We start from the raw sequence: 27,803 nt of genomic DNA on the forward strand, positions 1-27,803 counted from the left end.
AAAATGCCGATTTAAACATCATTTGCCGATTTTTTTTAAAAAAAATGGGGGGGGGGAGAGGAGCAAGAGAAATACCCTCTTTCTCAACAAAAAGCTCGAGCATTATCCCGCGAGCCCTCCAAGCGGCGCTTATTCTGCTGGCGGCCATGAAGCAGTCAAGCCAATCTTCATTGTTGTTGCTGATCTTCTCTAGGACATCATCTAGTTCCATGTCAGCACCAAAAAGTGTTGGAGCGCGTTCGACGTACACCTTATCCCTCGGGTAACTGAGCACCACGAGATCGATGCTCACCCATAAGAACTATTCCTGCCAGTTCTTTTTGGACTTTTTATCGTGGATAAGAGTACGGACTCCCCACCGATGAGAAAGGGTTCGAGTCCCCGACTGAGTAGAGGCATTGAAGAAGTGCTTGAAAGTCGGAACAGTCGGCAGGCGGCCTAGGGCACGGCCGAGAAGTTCAAAACCCACTATCATATTTATAGCGATAGGGGTCGGCCCTTTCATGGAAAACCCGTATTCCCGGATAATCAGGTTGAAGAAATCTATGGTAGGTAAGCGCAGACCTGCCTCGAACAAGGCGATGGGGATGCCCACTTTCCCTCGGGAGAACTATAAAGCGATGCATCGGGTAGAGGGATTTACACTCCGTGTTCGGGAAAGAACCTGAATCTGAACTCGAAAGATTCGCATTCTTCGGTGGTAAGATCCCTTCCCAAAGAACGAGCGGCGGCCATGGAAAATATGAAGAAAGGTTTGAAAGGTTTTCTTTGAAACAAGAATTCGAAGAGAGAAAAATGGAAGGTAAGGAGGAAACGCTAGGAGGAACATAGGATTAAATGCCACAAAATGGGTAACGAACCATTTTCATGATGAATCCACCGAAGAACGGAGATCTCGCTACGTGTATGTGAGTAGACCAGAACGACTCTGATACGTCATGTACGTAGAAGCCTACTGGTCTAAGGGACTTGTTAACGCTACCATAAACGGCCACATTAAATGTAATGGAAAGTATAACAGAACTTATTGTTTCTCTACACTTCAAAGCATCAAGTTCTTGAATTATATCAGCAAGACTAAGATGATTGAGATCTTTTGTCTTCTTGATGATGGCCACGTTCATATCCCACGATTTCGGAAGTGAATTTAGCAGCTTTTTGTTTATCTCGGACTTAGTCAAGAAGATTCCGACTATATTTATCTCAGTAGTGAGTGTAGTAAATCGTTGCAACTGAGTTTCGAGCGTTTCTCCAGGGACATAATCGAAAATGTTGAAATTTTGTCTTAACATATCTTGACGACTCTCTTTCATGTTTTCAACTCCCTCGTAAACCTTAAAATCGATTAAAAAAACACAACTAGAAGCTAAAATAAAACTTAAAAGTCAAAATTAAAAAAAAATCAAACTCAAAAGTCAAACATGAAAAAGTCAAACTTGAAAAAATCAAACTTGAAAGTCAAACCGAAAAGTTAAATTTGAAATTTAAAAAAAAATTAAACGAAAAAGTCAAACTTTAAAGTCAAAGGTCAAACTTGGAAGTCAAAGTCAAAATTTAAAGTCAAAAGTTAAAAACAAAAGTAAAAAGTTAAAATATAATTTTATTTATTAATTTTAATTTAATTTATATTTTTTATTTATTTATTATTATTATTTTTAATTTTTATTATTATTATTATTATTATTATTATTTTTAATTTTGGATGAAAAAAAGAATTTAAAATTAAAAGGAATTGAATTTTGGGCTGAAAGTGTAAAAAATTCGAAACTTGAAGCGAAAAAGACAGGTTATATTTTAAAATTCGGAGGAAATGAACAAGTAATCTGCTAGAGGAGATGGTTAAGGCGCTGATTGTTGATGATGAGGTCGTGGGATCGATTCCTGTCCGCTGCAAAGTTGCTCCCTCCTTTTTATTTGAATCTGCGATGCGAGCTGCTGCTTAGCCGGCCACTGAGTCGAGCCGCAAACTCCAAGCCGCAAGCTCGGGAACCCTAGCCGTAAACCCGAACCCTGCCGCCGGCCGTAAACTCCGGCCGTGAACTGTTTCCGGCAGTAAGCTCCGGCCGAGAACTCCGATCAAAAACACCGATTTTTCGACTTTGAAGCTCCAAAACTCGATCAAAAACCTTTTTTTATGAAAAACATGAAGAACAAACCCCCCCTTATTTTTGCGAGATCTATCCAAAAACGCAAAAATATTTCAAAAATAAGATCAAATAATGCCCCTAATCTGACAAAATTGACTGATACAACTTGGCTCTGATACCAGTTGTAAGTCCCTAATTTGCCTGTGTATCAATCAAATCCGTTTGATGGTGCGGAATCCCAATCAAACGGATGATGTCAGATCAAATAGAAGAGAAGGAGAAGAAGAATAATATGAATCTTTATATGTATTGATATGAATGAAGATCCGGATACAAAGGATTCACACACACATAAAAGCTCCTGTTTCTCTCTGGCCGTAAACTCTCTAAGGTTCATCAATCTCTACTCCTCACCCTAACACCTATATTTATACTTGGAGAATATGGGCTTGGTGGACATGGGCCGTAAATGGGTTTACGGCCGTAAGGTGTTTACGGCCGTAAACTCAGCCGTAAACATGACCATAAACTCCAGAAATATTACAGAAAAATACAATTGCCCAAAAAAGCAAAGTATAAACCATATTTTGACCCAACAATATTCATGCAATAACACTCCAACCCATAAGATAATCAAGAACATCCAACCTTACACACCATAACTCATGCTAGGAACTTTCAATCTCGCTGTCGATTGCCTTACGCATACAAATTATACCCAATCTAGCATTCCATGATTCCTAAGCTACAAGGCATCACATATCAGGCCAAACTATCACTAAATAATCAGAATTAGCATGCAAGTCTACAAGCTCATATAGTAGGCATCTAAAGGCATCTCTCATAACATTCTATCATGAGAAAACTGCGCAGGTCTTAGCCCTAACCAGCATGCGATTCACAGATTCATAAATCAAATCGTATCAGATAACATGTATGGGTATTTTGGAAAAACTTACTTGACCTCGGTCGATTGCATGCACCACACACTTTCTTGTAGTAGAAAACCTGTTTTCCTTTTTAAATCATTTTTCATTTCATTTTTTTTAAACTTCATCAAAATCCTCATTTTGAGTTCAGACACATCCGAGAGTACGTCCGAATCCCTAAAAACAAGGCTATGATACCAACCTGTAACGTCCCAAAAAATCAAACCATAAAATTTTCGTTTTTAAGTTAATAAACCATTAAATCATATCATTTTCATAAAACCAACGTAATCAAAGTTCTAAAATACATCATCATTATCAGAGTAAGTTAAGAAAATGCGGAACGAGGTAGTGTGTGCTCTACAATCATCCCAAGCTCTTCCCTTTAAAAACAGAAGTAGTTGAAACATAAACTAAAAACCATAAGCACAAAGCTTAGCGAGTTCACCAAAATACAACCTACCACACCTACAAAAATAAGAACATAATAGGCCCCACCTTGTCATTTGAGCCCACCAAGCATTGGGCCTCGCCTGGCATCGAGCCCCACTCGGTATATAGATCTGTCAGTCATCAGGCCTGCCCAATATACATATAAAACATATAAACATTTCAACACATAACACATGCAATAATCACAAAGATACCTAGCATACAGAATGGTCATCGAGCCCCGCCCAACATTAGGTCGTACCCGGTAATCGTAAAAACACATACAGATAACTAGCATGCAATATACTCATCGGGCCCCGACTGACATCGAGCTCTGATCGGTAAACATAAAATACGTAACACATGCAAGAGTCACGCATACAACAAGCATACTAAGCATAACAAACCATGGACCGACATTGGTGCCTTTGAAGCGCTAAACACAATGAGGAAACTCACTTCGCACTGTCGAATCTCACAGAAAGAATCTTGTGCTTTAATCTCGTTAAGATCCCGCGCTATCAATCAAGAAAATAAACATCCTTTTTAACCTTTTCCTAACTTGGCCCAAAGCCTAGGCCCAACCACCAATCTAAAGGCACAAATTTCAAATAAACACCCTAGTCCAAAATATGGCCCAATTTTCCAAATTTTCCCTAACCCTTTTAAGAGGCTATAAACCAAGGTCCAAAATATTCTTAGCCCAAAAACACTTGAATTTAGATGGCCTAACATGGCTCAAGACAACCAAGCTCAAAAGGAATTAACAAGTGACCTAATGCATAAATTTGCCAACTTTATGTGCATGCATGGCTTATTGAAGCTCTTAAGCTCAAAAGGAATTAATAAGTGACCTAATGCATACATGAGACCTTAAGCACCATAAAGCTTGCACCTTTAAGCTTAAGAAACTCATAATAGGCCCAAATCTAAAGGACAAACCCCACAACCGACTTTACTCATCAAACTAACCTAAAAGGACCCAAAACCACAAAAACCATGACATGAGGAGACCTAATCAAGGAGAAAACAAGGTATGAACTTGATACCTCAAAAGACTTGCAAAATTGCTGATGACTTTGGATCTCTAAGCTCCACACTAAGTAATGCACCTTTAATCTTCTTCAATCCTTCCAAAATGAGCAAAATAAGCACCAACTTCTTCTCAAGAGCTCAAAGATACAACAATGGAGGCTAAGGGACAAAATTTAGGGTTTAGGAGGTATGGAGGCTCGTAAAGAGGCCATCCTTAGGGACTTAATGAGCTTAAATAGGGTGCAACATCTTAAAACTAAGGTTTCATTAAACCCTCATATCCCTCGTAGTATCCTCGTACGCCCAACATAAGAGGCCTCACATTCCTGATCCATCCTTCTTAGTACGCTAAGCGTACTTCAGTGTACGCCACACGTACTGAACTTCACACCGTTGCGCCCTACATACTCCTTATGTACGCCCCGCGTACTAGGGTTATTTAAAACCTACAATTCTTCGAAGGCCATAACTTCTTCATTATAAATTTGATTTTCGACAATCCTTATATCCATGAAAAGGTAACGAGAATCTCTACGCTTTTATCAACTCATACATGCCTTAAAATTTCCCGAACAAAAATCTAATTTCCATAAAAGGCTGAGCTGATACTTTACCAAAATTTCCCTTGGCTCCAAAACATAAACCGAACACCCGGATCATCCAAATATCATCATCCACATCCAAATTGGTCGATATCTCATTTCCTCAAAGGTACTAAGCCTGATAATACCCGATCTTTCGTCACCACCGCGAAATAGGAAACGATTCACAACAGGGCGGTACATAACGCCCCAAACTTCAACCAAAAATTTTCAATTAAAACATTAAGTTTTTCTTCATATCATAACTGTAAGATCTTAAAACATTTATCATCATATCATTTAAAAGTTATGATGTGCATAAGTCCCCTATTGATACGATGCAATCGAGTTGTGCCCTTCCTTTGATATAAGAAAACCTGAAACATGTAAACCATAAATCGTAAGCACAAAGCTTAGTGAGTTCTCTAAAATATCACATATAATACTTCATATATAAATAGCTATGGGTTATCAGCAACCCTGAGGACTATCTGCATTCCAAGTGGGCAAACAGCACGCCATGTGGGTTATTAGCAACCCTTAGGACTATCAGCAGTCCCAGTGGGCAAACAACAGGCCATGTGGGTTATCAGCAATCCTGGAGACTACCCGTCATCTAAGTCACACATAAATAGCATAACACAACAATAACAGTTAGACCTAGCTGGTCATCACAAATACATCTATTTTACCACACAGGTAAGAATAAGTGAGGAGACTCACCTGATACTGATGATAAATAAATCTCACTCCTGAACTGCTGAAACTAGAATCTGCCTAATAACATAATAATTAACCCTAATTAATAATTAAGGTCTACAACCCAACTCACATATCTAAATCCCATCACTGTGCCCCTTAAGGTCAAAAAAACCATTTTGCCCCTCCCATGATCCAAAACCGTAAAAATTGACCGAAAGTCAAAATTTAACGAAAGTCAACTGCGCAGTGCGTACGCTAGGCATACTATCCCCTTACATGCAACATACTGGAAGGCTAATGTGGGTCGAGGTCAGGCCTAACATAGCCAAAAGTATATGGGGCATACGTCATCTAATCCAAAAAATTACTCCAAACTGTATTAATCATTAAGACATGCAATCCAAACATAGATATGACCTCCATAGAACGTCTTAATCCATAAAGTCCATAACTTTAAGCCTTTGCATGGCTGAAAAGAGCTTAAACCTTAAAACCCTAACTTAATCTATACTCAACACCACCAAACTCTTGCATGGCTGGAAAGGGACCATCAATCAACCATTTTTATGAATCTAAGCACTCTAATACATCTAAAAGTATAGCCAAAAGTACTCTGGAGTAACCCATACTTACAAAGGTCTTAGCTTTGGGACAAAACGCTCATAAAAACCTATTTAAGAGATCTAATAAGAAACACATCAAGGTATAAACTTTATACCTTCAAAAGATGCAGAAAGTGAGGTAGTTTCTAGATCCACAAGCTTGCAAGCAAAGCTAACCTCTTCAATAGTTTTCTTCTTCTACAAGAGAGTACCAAGATCACTAACAACCTTCAAAACTCCACACATAAGGCTTAGGCTCAAGAATAGGGTTTGAAAGGAATGGAGACTCGTAAGAAATGTCCAAAGGAGGCATAAGGTAGATTAAATAGGGAGCAAACCCCTAAATTTAGGGTGTAGGAGTTGACCTAGTACGCCCCACATACTAGCATGCATCCCGCATTCCATTGCTCGCTCATGTACGTTGCGGGTACCTCACATACGCCTAGTGTACGGGCTGAAATGTAAAGACTTTTGCCATAAATGGTGAAATATACAAACTTTAATTAAGCCAAAGACCAAAATAAAAATACATGAAATCCAAATTTACATCTTTAATTATAACATTTACATCGAATTTATTGATATTATTTATCGGTTTTCTATTATATAAAATTTTTTGTAAATTAACAACAAAAACCGAATATGTATCAATTATTGTATAACTGAATTAATTAAAATCACAATATACTTTTATTTAGGTTTTGATATTATCATATAAAAATTTAATAACTTGTATTTTTATATAAATGGTAGTTGTTTGATATATATATATATATATATATATATATATATATATATATATATATATATATATATATATATATATATTTGCTGGTTGTTATTATATTTTATTATTTTATTATTTTATTATTTTATATAGTATATATCAACATGAAAAAACAATCGAATATTAACGAGTTATATATAAAAAAATGTTAGTTTTATTTAAGATTCTAAAAAACATATATTGTTTTGTAAGAAAATATCTCAACTTGTAGTATTTCCGTTGAAAATGAAAAATAAATCAACAAGTTCTACTTTCAAGAGCGATATAAAAATAAATCATATTCTCTGAATTTGAACCAATTTTTTTTTCGTTTATGTAGTCTTGTTTTGAAATTTTAATTTCAACGTCCATCGTAATAATAATGTTTATGTTCGGTCCCCGCTTCCGCTTGCATAATCTTTGTCAATTATAAAACAAAAGTCCACGTAAGCCTTAATCCGCAGTTAAAACTTCTAAAACAAATAAGAAATCATGTGGTTTGGATGTTAAGGATCATGTGGTTCAAATACTAGATCAATAATTAAATTAATGATTAACCTGTAGAATAAAAATATAATATAACATATAAAGATGAAGCAGCGATAATACTGAACGAAAAGTGTTCAATGGTTATTATAAATTTTCCAAATTTGGCAATTTTAGCTCCACTCTAAATTGGCTCTTTGTAATCCTTTAGAGACATTTTGAAATTCAGCATTAAAATCTCTTTGAATTTTCTTTTATTCTTGCTTTCATTTTTTTAATAAAAATCGCTTTCTTCCTCTTCATTGTTTCCTTCTGATTTGAAAATTGATATTATATTAGTAGGACCCTTAAGGCTCCTTATTTTTGTCTACTACATACACTTAAGGAAGAGCCGAAATTTTTCATCCCCTCTCCTCTCTCTTCTTGTCTTCTAATTGCTAGGTTTTAAGTACAAACCATAAGAGGCACTAAGTTTTTTTGTGCTTGTTTTCCAAGGTTTTCAAGAAGGATATTGGTGTGATTATTTACTACAATAATCAAAATGTATGTAACCCTAATCCTATGTATATTTCAGTTATAATATGTTTCTCTTAGGGTTCTTGATATTTATTGTTCATTGCTATCAACTAGAGAAAACGTAGATCCTTTATAGGTTGCATGTGAAATTAAGGGTTAAGATTTTCGCTTCATATGTATTTTAATAACCTATAAAAACCATCATCGCCAATCACTATCAAAGCCACTCAGCCTATCATACACACAAAGTGAACCTATGAAACTTAACTATCCTTATCAAGCTTTTGAGTCATGACTCGAACCCCCAGGTCCCAATAAAACAAGAACAAACAAGGATATCCTCATCGCCCTCGACCTGAGCTCATAACACCCTCGGACCCTTAAGCACGATGACACCCTAAGGAATACTAACACAAATTATAAATAAGACAATCTGAAACGAAACTAGAAACGACCCTAATGCAAATCTCTGAAAATTAAGCAGTTGCGCAAAAGTATTTAAATTAAGCAATCTACCAGAAGACGACATCATGGTACAAAATTCTCCCGCTATGAAATCTCCACTCTCCCCCACTTGGAATGTACAAATTACTTAAATGCAGCCAATAAGAAACTAAAGATCCAAATCGAACTAACTAGAGTACTAGCCAACACTACAACAAAAATAACTTACGACCACACTTTTTAAGGCCTAAAAAATATGACCGTATCCAACGGCCACATTTTTTTCGTTCAAAGTGTGATCGTATGTTGTGACACCATAGGTGTCTTATGGCCACATTGAAATTCATCATTTAAGTATGGCTATAATCTACCTTTTAGTCACATATAACATGAAACAAGTTGGTATTAACATGGTTACTTTACATTTCATGTGGCTATTGTTTAGCCTTTAGTCACACTTATTTATGTTAAATCGTGACGTATGATATCATTTAGTCAGACAAAAAAAACTTTTCAAGAAAATAATATAACACCTCAAATTTTAGACCAAATTTTTTATTTTTAAAACTTCCAAAAACATACTTTCACAACCAGATCAATTACAAGTCATCTAAAAACTACAAATATCATAGTTATCAAAGTACATAAGAGATCATGTCCTAGTAGTAAATTCCTAGTGCGTGTGTAAAATCAGACAGTTGCCTTCCCGCAGTCCTACGAAGTACCTGCCACATACAAATCAACAACTATAAGCACAAAGCTTACTGAGTTCCCCAAGATACCACATATAACACAACATAAGTAAACAAATATGGGCTATCTGCAACCTTGAGGCTATCAACAGTCCTGGTGAGCTAACAGCATGCTCGTAAGGTTATCCGCAACCCCTGGTTGGCTATTAGCAACTCCAGTCACAAACAATTATCATATCATCACATAACATAACATAATAGCTAGACCCAACTAGTCATGATATTACAGCTAAACTACCATACAGGTAAGAGTAAGTGAGGAGACTCACCTGCCACTGATGACACGGAAACCTAGCACCTGAACTGCCAGATCTAGACTCCGCCTAGTTAACAAAATATTTATCCTTAATTAAAATTAAGGTCCAAACCACTCATGAGTCCAAAGCCCATGGTTAAACCTACTAAGTGAAAAGGACCATTTTGCCATTCCCTTGATCCTAAAACTCCAAACTTTGACCAAAGGTCAAATAAAAAAAAAGTCAACAGAAAGTTAACACCCAGCGAGTACGATAGGCGTACTACACCTAACGTTGGGCATAAAGCTGATGACGCATGCAACGGGGAAACAACTAGACTACGCGCAGGAGTACGCACGACGTACTCCCCAGATCTCCACATCCTTTACTAAATGTATTAATCTGTTAAGACATTTATCCTAACTTAAAATTTGACTAATTTAAAGCTTCTTATTCCATAAAGTTGTGGGCTTTTAGCCTTTGCATGGCTATGGGAGGCTAAAACATCATTTCATCCATTCCAAGCTACTTTACTCAGGCATGAGTCAAAAGGAAAGATGAAGCAAGCATTTTTTTTCAATGAAGATGTCATAAGATGCATGAAAGGACAACCTAAATATTAATTGGAAATCATTTTATTTAATTAATATTTAATCAGAAATTAATTTGGAATTAATTTTGGAATTAAAATAATTAATTAAATGTACAAGGTTGTTTTGCAACTAATTGATAGTTGTGAAATAAGGCTCTTGGACTCCTTAGATGGGAGTGGACGAAAATTATAAGGAGACCTTATAAGTTTTGTCCAAGGCCTTCTAAAAGAGGAGTCCATGGGATGCATTGGCCTTAAGCAGGAAATTAGGATTTCCACCTGGAAACCCTAACTCTAGGACTAAGTAACCACAAGTATACAAAGTGCCTAACCCATGGGATTTTTGGCCACTTGCATCTAACCCTAGTAGAGCCGAATTTCTAAGAGTATTCTCTCCTCTCACCTCTCATCCTCTTGCAATGAGTGTTTGTAAGCCATTGGAGGTGTCACATTTGAGGCACTTGCTTTTAAGAGTTCAAGATCTACAAGGATTAATTGTTATTAGTACATAACAATTGAGGTATGATTCTAAACCCTATTATTTGGTTAATATCGATTGTCTAAAAGCATATTAGGGCTTCTCCTTTGTATTCAAGTTTGCATGTTCAATTAGTGTAAACCTAGATCCAAAGCATTAGGGTTGCATGAACACATAGAATTTATAATTATGCTCAATACCCATCAGTGGTATCAGAGTCTAGGATGTTTTCCAATTGAATTTAATGCAATTGTAAATCCTTCAAAGGAGAAGGGAGCGAAATCATCATTTTGTTCATAGAACTCGACGAGTTCATATTTGGAACTCGACGAGATGGATTAACTCGATAAGTGCATTGCACAGAATCGACGAGTTTGCCTGTAAGATCCCTCATTTTTCGATTTTGTTAATTGTTATATTGGCTTGATTAGGATTATTACCATAATTCGTTTTTCTGCGTCAAGTTGAATTTTTTTTAATATAGGTAATTGTATATCCTTATCAAAATTCATGATTTGGTTAAATCCTTAGATAAAGATAAAATTAATTATTAATTTAATTATTAAAGATTTAACCTAGTATTTATGAAAATTTTTAAAAATACACCATTTGGGTTTATAATTTAAATTTAATTAAATAGTTTAATTTTGAAATGTAAAATTTTAGAGCCCTAGTATTTTAAAAGTTTAAAATACACCCTTATATATATATATATATATATATATATATATATATATATATATATATGTGTGTGTGTGTGTGTGTGTGTGTATGTGTGTGTGTGTGTAAAAAGAGTCAGTCTTATTGTTAGTAGGCCTCATTCACGAAGCTAGTCTATAAGGGGAGTTTTCAGAAGCAGCCTATAAAATGAGAACCATTGGGTATTCACTGTTACCCACCGCTCTCTTGACTAGTGGAGGATCTTTAGCCGAACGAGTTTGATAGGACATTAAACTCTCATTAATAAGTATAATGAAGTAAGTAAAGTAACTAAATTTTTTCATAAAATTCCCAATCTTAGTTAGTTTAGGAAAATGTGAATTTGATGCTAATCCATGAAATTGCACATTGTACTTTATACAAGCCGTTAGTGGAGAGTGTGTAGTTAACCGACATACTAATATGGACTAATAAAGGTTGGGAATGGGTAGCTCATAAATTACCATTGATCAATGGAGCGTGTGTGGTTAACCGACACATTGATTAAGTGATAAATAACATCGAGAGTACCAAGCTAATTTACATGGTTATTTACACTTTGTTTGTGATCCTCGGTATCCTAGTGACAAATGGAAATGGCATAATCAAGATGAAACATGTCATTGAATAGTTCAGTGAATCTCAAAAGATCTAGAAATTTCATTTAAGAACCTAAGTCGTTTAAATTTTGATTTTCATGGTGAAATTGGTAAATCGTCATTTACCTACCTTTAGATAATTTACAATTGGATTACGGCATCCCTCTTCTGAATTGTGAATTATTTAGTTGGATCCTAGCCTAAATATTTCATTTGGGTGTAGATTTCTTATCTAATCGACACTTGTCTTTCTTCTTTTATAAACAATGCTTCCAGTTCCTCCAACAACAACTCCGCGAACACTTTCTCGCTCTTGAGCATTTGTGCCAAGGTCACATTCGATGGCTCCAACTTTAATGATTGGATGCACAACATTAGGATGGCCTTGCGATTCGAGGACAAGGAATATGTCCTTGACAAAGAGCTGAACGAGATAGATGAAACAAAAGCTACTCCTTAAGAAATAGCAGAGTATAGGGTCCACTGCAAAGACGCGACCAAAAAGTTGTGTATTATGGTGGCAACTATGACTCCTGAGCTACAACAGTTTTATAAGGAATATTGGCCTTAAGAGATGTGCAAGGACTTGAGGTAGAAGTACCATCAAAGAGCACGTCAAGAAAGGTATGAGATAGTCAAGTAACTTATAACCACCACGATGAAGGATAGAGTGTCTGTCACAACCCACCTGCAATGCATGCAGCGATATGTGGATCGTCTCTTGAAGCTTAATGTGAATTTTGTTGAGGAATTGGCTAATGACATAGTCTTGCACACATTGGCTTCTTGTTATGATCAGTTCAAAATGAATTATCATTTGAACAAAGAGGAAGTCACGTTGAGTCAACTTCAAAGCTTGCTGAGAACCACTGAAAGTGGATTGAAAGCGAATGGTATTGAATCCACTCCTACTAATGTTGCTCCCATCTTGGCCATTAGGCTAGGGAAGGGGAAGGAGAGGAAAGCTCGCTCTAAACAGAACTGGAAGGGAAAGTCTCAAGCCGGGTCGTCCAACAATGGCCCTAAAGGAAAGTCTAGTTCTGAAGCTCCTCCCGCCTCCACGCCCAAAGAGTCTACCTGCTTCTACTGCCATGACAAGGATAATTGGAAGACAAGCTTCCCCTAGTACATGAAAGATATAAAGGATGGCAACATCAATCCTACCTTTGCAGGTATTTACACTATTCAATATAAAAACTCAACATTCTAATTCTTGGGTCATTGATACAAGATGTGTTTTTCACATTTGCACTGACTTGCAAGGACGAAGAAGTCAGGATATGGAGCACATGAAGATGAAATTAATTATGTGAAATATGTGATCGTCACCTGTTACCGAGATTGGGATTTACTCTTTAGTGCTTATTAGTGGGTTAAGTTTAGATTTAAATAATTGTTGCTACTCGTTAGAAATGACAAGGAATATTATTTCTTTTCATGGTTTGTACACACAAGGTTTTAAATATTCTTTTAAAAATGAGAATGGTTCTATTAATGCTTATTATAATGGTATATTTTATTTTGAAGCATTACCTTGTGATGGTGTATATTAAACTGTGATGGTTGTATACAATTTACGAAATAGTGTGTTATAAATTGATGTGTCTAATGGTATAGATCGACAAAGCATGCTTGCGGTATTTTCATCTTGGACATGTCAACAAGAAGCGCATTGCCCAAATCAAAAAGGATGGAGTGTTGGAATTATTTAACTTAAGGTTAGATGATACATGTGAGTCTTGTTTTCTTGGAAATATGACTAAATCACCTTTCATGGGTTCGTGTGAAAGAGATGAGGGATTGTTGGATCTCATACACATTGATGTGTGTGGGCCCTTCAGATCCACCACAAGGGATGCAAATCGATTTTATATGACTTTTACCAACGATTATAACAGATATGGATATATCTACTTAATCAAGTATAAGTCAGAAACCTTTGAAAAGTTCAAAGAGTTCAAACATGAAGTCGAAAATCAATTGGGCAGGAAGATCAAGATGTTCTGATCCAATAGGGGTGGTGAGTATCTTAGTATCGAGTTCCATGACTACCTCAAGGAATGTGGAATTGTTTTAGAATTAACACCTCCTAGGACACCACAACTTAATGGTGTGGCTGAGAGGCGAAATCTAACCTTGTTGGACATGGTTCATTACATGATGATTCGATCTTCACTTTTGATATCGTTCTAGGGGTATGCCTTGGAGACTGCTGCCAATATTCTTAATCTAGTCCCGAAAAAGAAGGTTGGGAAACACCTCACGAGTTGTGGATAGGGAAGGTTCCTTCGTTGGCACATATAAATATTTGAGGTTGTGAAGCTTTCGTTAAATGAGAGACTCGCGGCAAGCTTAAACCTCGAAGTGAGTGATGTATTTTCATTGGCTACCCACACAAGTCCATTGGATACTTATTCTAAAGACCTAGTGAGAATGTGGTCATCGTAGCATGAAGGCGAGTCTTTCGTGAGAGAGAGCTCATAGGCAAAGAGGATAGTGGGAGCACAAATGATCTTGAAGAAATTCAAGAGTCAAGCGATGAAGGAACTGTTGGATTAGTGTCTAAGTCCATAACTATAATTGTTATATACTTGACCCGACCCAGCATGGTCTATTTGGGTTGCATGGCATCGGAACATTTGGGTAGAACTTTTAATGAGAAGAAGATATTTATGACATATTACTATATTATAAGTTCTAATATATTAATATGAAATCATATTATTTAATTAGTATTGATCAAGAATTAATTTGGAATTAATTTAGTGATCAAAAGAGACTAATTAAATATATGGGGATTGAATGTGTAAACCATTGATTCTTATATATGTGGGCTTGTGATCCATCATTCCTTATGTTCGGTTTAACCCATGTGGTGGCCCATGGATACTCCATGGAGGTTAAAACCCATGGAGCATAAGGAATGGGGAAATACATGGATTACATGGTGTAATCCTAATGTGCACACTTTATAAAGACCTCATTGGTTGGTGAAATTGGCACTAGTGTATAATATAGAGGGCAAGCTAATTTCTATGAACTCATATCTTCTCTCATGGTTATTCCAAATGTTCATGGTGTTGTGTGAACCATTTGAGGTGTCACATTTGGGGCACTAGGCTCTTGAAATCCATGGAATCAAGCACCAACAAAGAGGTATGTAATTCTACTAGTTTTATATTACTTGTACTTCATAATATGCTAGTTAGGATAATACCTTGGAAAATTGATATTTGCATGTATAATAGAGAAAACATAGATCCAAGGTATTTAGGTTTGCATGTACACCATAGGAGTGTTAGAATGCTCAAAACCCAACAGTGGTATCAGAGCCTAGGCTTGTTTTCAATTATACTTGATGCTATTTGCAAGAAAAATTGTTTTTTTTTTCCGGAATCTGCCAGTTCACCACGAGGTGGTGACTATTTAGTGAAAAAAAAACATTTTTTCGGCCTGTTTTGGATTAGAATCATTACTACAAAGTGTTTTTGTTCATAAAACTTCATTTTGATGTTATGGTAATGTTTATTCTTATCCAAATAAATGATAATTGTCAAAGTTTCAAGACTTCTATTTTTTAGTTTATGTGATTAGCTAAGTTCTTGAAAATTGTTGATATGAATTATCTTGTTCTTATGACGTGTTTTAGATTAATAGAAAACTTGTAAGAAATTGTTGATATGGATTGTTCATGCTTATGAGTTTTGGTAGATCATAGGAATTATTACAGAAGGTGTTTGTTAGTTAATTCTTGATCTAAATGTATTTTAATGGAGTCCATAATTTGTCCTCAACTTATGGATTACCAAAAGTTTTTTTGTGTTACCTTGTGTTATGAGTTATTTTAGATCAATGAAAATATTACGTGTTAGTTGTTTTTCAATCCAAATTGATCTAAAAGTTGATCATAAAATATGTTTTTGTAACTTGCCTTCAAGTTACATGAAAAGTCATATCTATGAATCTTAAAACTCATAATTATTGCCAAAGGTTACACAAAAATGAAGAGTCTTTTTCTCATAAAATGGTTTTTATGTATTTCATAACTTGTCCTCGAGTTATGGATGTTCAAGAGTCTCTTCATTAAAGTCTATCTTTAATTAAACTCATAAGTTATGAAAATCCAAGAGTTTTGAAAAGTTTCAATACTTGCCCTCAAGTTTTGGAATTTGTAAAGTTTTGCGTATGAATGCTTTAATTCCAAATCAAACCCTAGAATTTTAAAAGTTTAAAATTCAACACTTATACTATTATTATAATTTTAATTATATAGATATGTATAAGATAAAGTCAATCTTGCCATTAGTAGGCCTCATTCACAAAGCCGGTCTATATGTTCCTATCCCACAAGTTTCAAGACTTGATAAGTTCTAAGACACTCAATCCCTATTGGCAAGCAAAGTCTATATGTTCTTATATCTTAGAGGTTAAGTCACATATTGACAAGCCGGGAGAGTTGGGTGTCGTAGTCTCGAGGTAGTTGCATGTTGACTAGGTTCTTCATTCACTCCCTGATGACAGATCACGACATGACCCTTAATGATCTTACCTATTTTCTTGATGATGCTGAATCAGCAATGATTTGGAGCATTGGTAAAGCAAACTAGACTAGAAGATCTACTTCCCAAACCTATTTGGACATTGACAATAGTGACATTGGAAGTCCAGAAAAACTTTCTCTTCCCAATGGAAAGGGATTAGCCATGGTCAAGTCATTTGACTGATGGTAAAGAGAAAAGCTAAGTCCGAGACAATCAAGTGCACCATTTCCAAAGATTCAATATGTTTCTTTTGTCAAAAGAATGGACATTGGTTGCGAAGCTGTCGAATTTACCTAAAAGTTCACAAGGATGGTAAAAGTAAAAAAGATGAATTTGCTTCAGGTAAAAGTCCACTATCTTACTCTATTAAGTTCCTATTTGGAGATTCTTAGTACATGATGTAATTACATTTTGATGTTTTGGAGAATCAAAGGAAGCTTAAAGAAAGAGCATGCTAATTCTGATCGCGAAAGTAACAACGTAAATTTCCAAAACAATTTTTCATTTTTAAAACATACTTTTATTCACAAGATAATATCAAAACTTATTGTATCCAATGCCATCATGACAAAACATATCCCCGAATCTCAAAACATAAAACTCCACAAGTGTGTACAGATCATGTCGGCGCCTTCCCGCGATCCTCGCTAGTACCTAAAACACATAACACAACCACTGTGAGCATAAATGCTTAGTGAGTTCCCAAATATACTACATACAACACATACGCCACTCAAGGCCATAACTCTGTGGGACCTTTCGGTCAGAGTGTCTCAGGGGACTTCTGTCCCGAAATCCTGGTAGACCTTCCGGTCCTACCCGTATCGACCTTCCGGTCCGTAACCTCCTGACCTTCCGGTCCATACCAACTTGACCTTCTGGTCCTTATCATTCATAACATACATAACATACATACACACACACACACACACACACACATATATATATATATATATATATATATATATATATATCATATAACAGCATACAACACATACAGTAGAGCGAGAAGACTCACCTCGTACGAAATCGGATAAACTCTCATGCTCGACGTCCCGACCTAGCCTCCTCCTATCAACCGAATAACATTCTTGATCTATACCCTCTCAAAGTCTCATTTATAAAGATGGGTAGAAGACCATTCTACCCCTCCCAAAACTCCCCTAGATCAACTTGACCAAAATCCTAAGGTCAACTGAAGTCAACGGTCAAACTTTGACCTAACTCGTCGAGTGCACATGGGCAACTCGACAAATCCATGTGGGTCCTCTGAATCCTTCTAGCCTCACTTGGCACTTCGAGTCATCCCTCCACTCGACGGGTTCCTCCTGTCACGAATCACGGGGCAACCCCGACTCGACTCGTCGAGTCCACTTATGAACTCGGTGAGTTGCATCCATGGAAACACTTAAATGACCTTCTGATGTCAGATCTGCTTTTCTAACCTATAGACCTGACCTTTCCATACCCACTAATCACATAAAGGTGAAACTTTTAGACTCATGCAACACATATATGGCTCCTTTTGAGGAAATAGTCTCAAAAATAGCAACCTAAGTTCATTCCTTCCATAACACTCCATAAAGAAAGATGGATAAGGCTCTCTGGACCTCTATGGGTCCAAATCTGAAGTCTAACACATAAAGGGACCATAAACTCATCAATTCAAGCCATAAAAAGGATATAGAAAACCCTAGATTCATAGATCTTAACCAAAACAAAAGGAGAGTTCGATTTGCTACCTCAATACTGCAGATCTAAGCTTGGAAACCACGGATTAGCAGCCCTCTTGACCTCCTCAAACTGGAAGCACCTTCTTCTTTGCAAAATAACACCAAAATGGTTAAAAATGCTAGTTCTCACATACAACTCGGCCAATCTCTCTACGGTTTCTCTCTCTGGACTGGTAGCCGCAAATTAGGGCTATAAGGTCCTTTAAATAGGGCTTAGGCCCACAGATTTAGGGTTTCTGACCTCTGCATGGACTCGTCGAGTCACTCTGCCAACTCGTCGAGTCCATTCATTAATCCAGTCAGCGAGTCGCGATCCTACTCGACGATTCTAGGCGTTGACTCGTCGAGTCCTTCTCTCTAAAACAAAATAAATGAATAACATAAAATACTTGGTAATCCGGATGTTACAATTCTCCCCCACTAGAATCAGACATCGTCCTCGAAGTATCGCTCTGCGAACAACTCTAGATGCCGCTCCCGCATCTCCAACTCCAGCTCCCAAGTCAGCTCAGACCCTTTCCGACGTTACCAGGGGGACCTCCTTGTTCCTCAGAACCTTGATCTTACGATCCACAACCGCGACTGGACTCTCAACATAATTCAGGCTCGCATCCACCTGAATATCCTCCAGTGGTACCACCTCCGACTCAACGACTATACACTTCCTGAACTAAGACACGTGGAAGGTATCATAAATTTGGCTCAACTCCGCTGGTAGCTCCAAGCGATACGCTACCCTGCCCACCCTCGCGGTCACCCTGAACAGACCAATCTATCAAGGCCCTAGCTTACTCCTCTTCCTGAATCGAATCACTCCCTTCCAAGGAGACACCTTCAGGAGTACGAATTCTCCCACCTGAAACTCAAGCTTGGATCGTCTCCTATCCGCATAACTCTTCTGGCAACTCTGCATTGTCAACAACCTCTGCCTGACCTACTGTATCTGTTCAGTCGTCTGAAGCACTATCTCAGTTCTACCCATCACGCACTGCCCTACCTCTCCCCACCAAATGGGAGTCCGACATCTCCTCCCATACAACAACTCGAAGGGAGGCATACCAATACTCGAATGGTGGCTGTTGTTATAGGAGAACTCAGCCAACGGAAAATACGTGTGCCAACTTCCCCCGAAGTCCAACATACATGCTCGGAGCATGTCCTCAAGCGTCTGAATCATCCACTCACTCTGTCCGTCCATCTGTGGGTGGTAAGCGGTACCAAAATGTAACCTCGTACCCAACTCCTCATGGAACTTCTTCCAGAACCTGGAAGTGAAACGTACATCTCGAACTGACACAATCGAGATCGACACTCCATGACGCGATACCACCTCTCTCACATACAACTCTACCAGCCTCTCATCAGAAGAGCTCTCACTGATAGCAAGAAAGTGAGCGCTCTTCGTCAGCCGGTCAATGATCACCCAAATTGCATCGAAACCCCTCGCGGTCCTCGGTAATTTGGTGATAAAATCCATGGAAATCAGTTCCCACTTCCACGGAGAACCTCAAGTGTTTGCAACTTGCCATGCGGATGCTGGTGCTCAGCCTTAATCCTGCGACAGGTCAAGCACCTCTCAACAAACCATGCAACATCCCTCTTCATACAGGGCCACCAATAGTCTCTCTTCAGATCCAAATACATCTTAGTGGCCCCGGGATGGATCAAGAACCTCGATCTGTGTGCCTCCTCCGTCAGAATGGTACATGCCCCGCCTGCATACGGCACCGAAATCCGACCTTGAAAGGTCATCAGCCCTCGGCTATCGGTAACAAACTCAGACACCCGCTCCCTCTTGTGGTTCTCTGGCATCACAGCCTCTGTTTGGGCCTCCTAAATGGTGTCCGATATCTGAGTCATCACTGTCAACCTCATACAAACATCTCGAATCGGGGCACTCTCTGCCTTACGGCTTAGAGCATCAGCTACAACATTAGCTTTGCCCGAGTGGTACAGGATCTCACAATCGTAATCCTTTACCAATCCAACCATCTTCTTTGGCGCATATGCAGGTTGGGATGATCCATAAAATACTTCAAACTCTTGTGGTCCGTGTATATGGTACACCGAACCCCATACAGATAGTGAAGCCAGATCTTGAGGGCGAACACCACTGCCCCCAACTCCAAATCGTGGGTGTGATACCTCGTCTCATTAGGTTTCAACTACCTCGATGCATACACAATCAGATGCCCTCTCTGCATAAGCACCGCACCCAACCTAGATATCGATGTGTCGCAATACACCACAAAATCCCTCATTCCCTCTGGAAGGGATAACACCAGGGCTTCGCACAATCTCTGGCGAAGAGTCTCAAACGAGGTCTGCTACTTCGGACCCCATGAAAAAGCAACACCCTTCCGTGTCAACCTGGTGAGAGGCACGGCAATTGTGGAGAAATCCTTGATAAATTTCCAACAGTAGCCGACCAACCCCAGAAAACTCCTGATCTCGGTGAGGGATCTCGGCATCTCCCAACTCATCACAACCTCAATCTTGCCCGGATCGACCAAAATCCCATTATGGTTAACGAGATGCCCCAAGAACTGGACCTCCCGTAACCAGAACTCGCACTTGGAGAATTTGGCATAAAGCCTCTCCGATCTCAAAACTCCGAGAATCTCTCTCAGATGCTCCTCATGCTGCTCTCTAGATCTCGAATACACCATAATATCGTCGATGAAGACAATCACCGACCGATCCAACATCGGTCTGCACACCCTATTCATGAGATCCATGAACGTTGCTGGTGCGTTGGTGAGCCCAAAAGGCATCACCACGAACTCGTAATGCCCATAACGAGTACTGAACGTCATGTTCTGAATATCCTCATCACGCACCCTCATCTAATGATATCCAGACCACAAATCAATCTTGGAGAACCAAGATGCTCCCATCATCAATCCTCGGTAGCGGATAATGGTTCTTGACCGTCAACTTGTTCAACTCCCGGTAATTAATGCAAATCCGGTGTGAACCATCCTTTTTCTTGACAAAAAGGATCGGCGCTCCCCAAGGTGAGCTACTCGGCCTGATAAATCCTTTCCGCAATAGCCCCTGAAGCTTTGAGGATAACTCTCGTATCTCTGGAAGTGCAAGGCGATAGGGCGCTGTGGTGATAGTCGACGCTCCCGGAACCAAATCGATGCGGAACTCCACTTGCCTCTCGGGAGGCACACCCAGCAACTCCTCGGGGAAAACATCCGGGAACTCATGCACTATCGGCACATCATTAACCGAACCCGGCCCCTCTGCGGCCACTCGTGAATGATGGGTTTTGAGCATTCTAACACTTCCTAAGTGTACATGCAACCCTAATAACCTTGGATCTATGTTTGTCTAATTATCATGCTAAGTTGAATTCCAAGGTTATATTCCTATCTAGCATACATGGGGAACAATTTTAACTTGAATAATAGATAGAATAACTTACCTTGTTGTTGCTTGTGTTCCTTGAAACCTTGTGAGCCTAGCACCCCAAGTGTGATGCCTCAAATGCTTCACACAACACCAAATGCTCTTGGAAAGACTCTTGAGATAATACACACTTCTCAAAATCGGCCAAGCCCTCTAGTTTCCTTAGTGTCTATAAGTGTAGCCGATTTTGGTGGAGAATATGCTTCTTATATAGTGTTGACACATCTAGGGTTACACCATGTAAACCCTAATGTGTCATGACTCTTCATTTCCATGACCCATGGGTTTGTAACTCCCATGGAGCATCCATGGAGCATCCTATGGGTAGAACCCAACTTGATAATCCATGGAGCCTCTTAGCCCACTATACAAGATATGGATGATTTACATAATCAACCCATATATTTAATTAGTTATCCTTTGATCACTTAATTAATTCCAAATTAATTCTTGATCAAACTAATCAAATAATATTATTAATATATTAGAACTTATAATATATTAATAATCTCCAAGTGTTATTCCTCTCATTTAGTCTAACCAATTGCATGGTGCCATGCAACCCAAATGGACCATGCCGGGTCGGGTCAAGTACAAGCCCGAAATAGTTATGGACTTAGACACCTTATCCAACAGTCTCCCACTTGGATAAGTCTAATAACTATATCTTCTAGTACTTCAGGAACCGACCGACAATCGTAGCTCTTTCAAGGTTTCTCGGAACTGAGAAGATGATGGTACGCCATTTAAGATAAGTGATCATATAATCCTCTGTTCTAGATATCAGCCGGACAAATACATGGAACATTGTCTTGCTTATTGTCCAGCATTTGTTTCCCGATGTCCGATTTGTTTGACATAGAACTTAATTGAACACATCAACTTAGTTCTGACCGGGCCCGGTACATAGGTCAAAACAAAATCATCGAGGGGCCCAGATATCGGCTTCTAATCCAAGAAGGAACAGATAAACTTCGACTCATATGTTTGTTCTACCACTCATTGAATTACACACAAAAGTACGTTTTATAACATCGAGTTACCAATGCGGTTTCGTACAGCTAATGCATAACCAACTTGTAAGTAACAAATCATATCTCTAGGTTTGAAGACTTATACGATATTACCGTCTCACGATCACTCGAGATAGAATTCCTTGAAGTGATTCCAGTGAGCGTGGGTTGAGTCCAATGCTCAGAACTTATGAGCACTCATGATTGTTGTAGCCTTGTCCAAGACCTCTACAACAAACATGACAGTCTTGATTCATATCTACTTCCAACATATGACCGACTGTGGAGGTTTGAATAATATGTTATACCAAACAAAAATTATTCTGGAAGTCAAAACATGCAAAAGAAATATAGTAAACGATCGACAAGAGATAGCAACACTTTACTCATAAATAAAACTCCTTTTATTCATCATCAAATGTCAATTACACTTTACAAATTTCCGGGTTATCTAACTACTGAATCTAATATCATCCTTCAGCCCTATGCTCCGAGCATGCTGGAGATGCTTAACCCGAGTCAGTCCCTTCGTGAGGGGATCTGCTGGGTTCTCATCCGATGATACCCTCTTTGCCACGAGGAGTCCTTCTTCGATTCGATGTCTGATAAAATGGTATTTTCTGTCGATGTGTCTGGATCTCCCGTGATCCCTTGGTTCCTTGGCTAAGGCAACAGCACTTTCACTATCACAGAAAATTTCCATTGGCTCTTTAATAGCTGGTACAACTCCAAGGTCTCCAATGAAGTTCTTCAGCCATATCGCCTCCTTTGCTGCCTCGCTAGCTGCAATATACTCTGATTCACAAGTAGAATCTGCCACTGTCTCTTGCTTGGAACTCTTCCAAGAAATTGCTCCTCCATTCAGGGTAAAGACCCAGCCCGACTGAGAGCGGAAATTATCCCTATCAGTCTGGAAGCTAGCATCACTGTACCCTACAACTCTCAAGTCATCACTCCCACCGAGGGTAAGAACCCAGTCCTTAGTCCTCCGTAGGTACTTGAGGATATTCTTTACCGCAGTCCAGTGTGCCTTGCCAGGGTTCGCCTGATACCTGCTAACCATGCTCAAGGCAAAAGCTACATCGGGTCGAGTACACGTCATAGCATACATGATCGATCCTACAGCCGAAGCATAAGGTGTTCGACTCATTTCTGCTATCTCAGCCTCAGTGCTAGGGCTTTGTGTCTTACTCAATCTGGTGTTACTCTGGATGGGTAACTCTCCTTTCTTGGAATCCTGCATGCTGAATCTCTTCAGCACCTTATCCAAGTAGGTACTCTGACTAAGTCCAATTAGTCTTTTACTCCGATCTCTCAAGATTCTTATCCCTAGAATATAGGCAGCTTCACCAAGGTCCTTCATAGCGAAACACTTCCCAAGCCAGGACTTAACTTCCTGCAGGGTTGGAATGTCGTTTCCTATGAGTAGTATGTCATCCACATACAATACCAAAAAGCTAACTATACTCCCACTAGCCTTGACATACACACAAGATTCATCTTCACTCCTAGTAAAGCCAAATTCCTTGACCTTCTCATCAAAGCAAAGATTCCATCTGCGAGGTGCTTGCTTTAATCCATAGATGGATTTCTCAAGCTTACACACTCTATTAGGGTACTCGTTGCTGACAAAACCCTCTGGCTGACTCATGTAAACATCTTCAGCCAACTTTCCATTAAGGAAAGCGGTTTTGACATCCATCTGCCATATTTCATAGTCATGAAATGCAGCTATGGCTAACAGAACCCGAATAGACTTAATCTTGGCTACCGAAGAAAAGGTCTCATCATAGTCCACTCCAGGAATTTGAGAGAAACCCTTTGCAACCAGCCTAGCCTTATAAGTGTGTACGTTACCATCCATGTCGGTCTTCTTCTTGAAGACCCATTTGCACCCTACTGTCTTACGACCTGGTACATTTTCAACCAAGTTCCAAACTTGATTGTCATACATGGATTGTATCTCGCTATCCATAGCTTCTTTCCATTTAGCAGACTCGGGGCCTACGATGGCTTCCTCGTAGCTGTTAGGGTCATCTTGACTTACTAGTGACTTATCACTAATAAGTGTCTCACCTTCTGCAGTAATATGGAATCCATAGTAATGCTCAGGTGCCCTCCTAACTCTCGTGGAACGCCTCAGAGGTATGGGTTTGTCAATTGGCTCAACAGGAGTATCCTCCTCAAGTTGAGGGCTAGAGTTTGAAGTTCCTTCACCGCTTGATTCTTGAATTTCTTCAAGATCAATTTGCCTCCCACTGTCTCCTTGGCTTATAAACTCTCTTTCTCGAAAGACTCCTCTTCTTGCTACAAAGACCACATTGTCACTAGGTCTGTAGAAGAGGTAACCAAAGGAATGCTGTGGGTAACCGATGAAAATACACCTCTCGCTTCGAGGTTCGAGCTTATCATGAGTCTCGCGTCTCACGAAAGCCTCGCAACCCCAAATCTTGATGTGGTCTAGTTTAGGTACTTTACCAGTCCACATCTCGTGAGGAGTTTTGGCAACTTTCTTTGTAGGGACTAGATTAAGAATATGGGCGGCAGTCTCTAAGGAATACCCCCAGAATGAGATTGGTAGCGTAGCTCGACTCATCATGGAACGAACCATATCTAACAAGGTTCGATTACGCCTCTCAGCCACACCATTCAACTGTGGTGTCCTGGGAGGTGTCAATTGTGAGACTATCCCACATTCCCTTAGATAGTCGAGGAACTCTGAACTAAGATACTCACCACCACGATCGGATCGAAGCATCTTAATGTTCCTACCCAATTGATTCTCGACTTCCTGTTTAAATTCCTTAAACCTTTCGAAAGTCTCTGACTTATGCTTGATCAAGTAGACATATCCATATCTACTGTAATCATCAGTAAAAGTCAAATAATAACGATTAGCATCCCTTGTGGCATGTTTGAATGGTCCACACACATCCGTGTGTATAAGGTCCAACAAACCTTCACCCCTCTCACACGAACCTGTGAAGGGTGACTTTGTCATTTTTCCAAGTAAGCATGATTCGCAACTATCATCTGACTTTAAGTCAAACGACTCCAAGACTCCATCCTTTTGGAGTTGGCCTATGCGTTTCTTGCTTATATGTCCAAGACGACAATGCCATAATGATGCTTTATCCAAGTTATTATTATTAGTAGAATCAATACACAAAACATTATTTCCCAAGTTATCTACAACAGATACAGCTTCATACACACCATCACAAGGTAATGCTTTAAAATAAAAGACATTATTATAGAAAACATCTATAGAACCAACTTCATTATTAAATGAAAAAGTAAACCCTTGTTTGTACAAAGCATGAAAAGAAATAATATTTCTTTCCATTCCTGGCGAGTAACAACATTTATTCAAATCTAAACTAAACCCACTACTTAGCGATAAAGTATAAACTCCAATCTTGGTAACAGGTGAAGCTTTCCTATTCCCCATGATCAAGTTTATTCTTCCTTGCTCCACATCCTCACTTCTTCTTAGTCCCTGCAAGTCACAACAAATGTGAATACCACAAGCGGTATCAAGGACCCAAGAATTAGAATGGGGTGAGTTATTAGAAATGATAGTGTAAATACCTGCATGGTTGGGTTTGAATTTCCCATCCTTCACATCTTGCTGGTATTTTGGGCAGTTCCGCTTCCAATGAGATTTTTCATGGCAATAGAAGCATTCAGCCTCTTTTGGGTCAGAAGAAGGAGTAATGAAACCTTTCTTGGTTCCACTTGAAGAAGAGCCATCAAGGGTCCGAGCCTTGGTACCCTTCGAAGATCTCCTCCTCTTCCTCCATCGACTTTTCCCAATTGCCAAAACCGGAGTTGAGTTTGGAGTAGGAGTGATAGCAACCGACTTCCCCTTAAGACCTGATTCTGCGGTCTTGAGAAGTCCCTGAAGTTTGCTGAGGGTGACTTCTTCCTTGTTCATGTGATATGTCATGCGGAATTGATCATAGCACGATGGTAAGGAATGCAAAATAATATCTATTGCAAGATCCTCCGGGAAGTTCACATTAAGCTTCAGCAAACGATCCACATACCTTTGCATTTTCTGCATGTGGCTCGTGACGGATTCCCCGTCCTTCATCATGGTTGTTATCATGGAGCAGATGATTTCATACCTCTCTTGTCTTGCACTTTGATTGTATCTTTCCATCAAATCTTGGTGCATTTCATAAGGGTAGAAATCCTCATAAGACTTTTGGAGTTCCGGTGTCATCGTGGCCATCATGATGCAAGCCACTTTCGTAGCATCCCTTTCATGTGCCCAAAAGTCAGCGACCTCCTGAGGAGTTGCAGTGGTCTCATCAATCTCCTTAAGCTCCTTGTCAAGGACATATTCTTTGTCCTCGTAGCGGGTAATCATCCTGATGTTTCTGATCCACTCATTGAAGTTGGATCCATCAAAGGTGACTTTCCCACACAAGTTCATAAGGGTAAAGGAGCCATTAGGATTAGAGCCAGAAGCATTGTTGAAAGACATCTGAAGAAAAGAGAACAAGACTAGTTTAGATATAAGAGAGTCCTTAATAAAACACCCAAATGTAATATTAAGGCTAGGATCCAATCACAATATAATATAACTTAGAAGAGGTAAATCTAAGCTATACCATATTTGAAAGGTAAGTGAATGACGATTCACCAATTTCCACCACGAAAACCGCAATATTTTAGTATTAGGTTTTTGAATGGTTCTTAGAAATTCCTAGATTCTTTGAGATTCAATGAACTTTTCAAAGGCATGTTTCAATCTCGAGTGTGCCCTCCAAGTTTTGTGACTGGGATACCGAGGATCACAAAACGAGGTGTGAAGTAACCATGCAAATCACTTGGTACCCTTAAAGTTTATCACTCAATCGATGTGCCGGTAAACCACACACGCTCCATCGATACTATAATAAACCCTAAGTCACCCTTTACCTACCTTGTTAAGTCCAAGTTAGTGTGCCGGTTAACCACACACGCTCCACCAACGACTTAATCAAAGTGTAAAGTGTAATTTCATGGAATAGCACCTTATTCACATTTTTCCTAAAGTAACTAAGATTGGGAATTTAATAAAACATTTAGTTACTTTATAATATTCATCATACTTTGAATGAGAATTAATAAGTCCTTGTCTTACCCGTTCGGCTAACGACCCTCCACCGATCA

This window comes from Lactuca sativa, chromosome 3 (genome assembly GCF_002870075.4).
Source record: "Lactuca sativa cultivar Salinas chromosome 3, Lsat_Salinas_v11, whole genome shotgun sequence".
Taxonomy (NCBI): domain Eukaryota; kingdom Viridiplantae; phylum Streptophyta; class Magnoliopsida; order Asterales; family Asteraceae; genus Lactuca; species Lactuca sativa.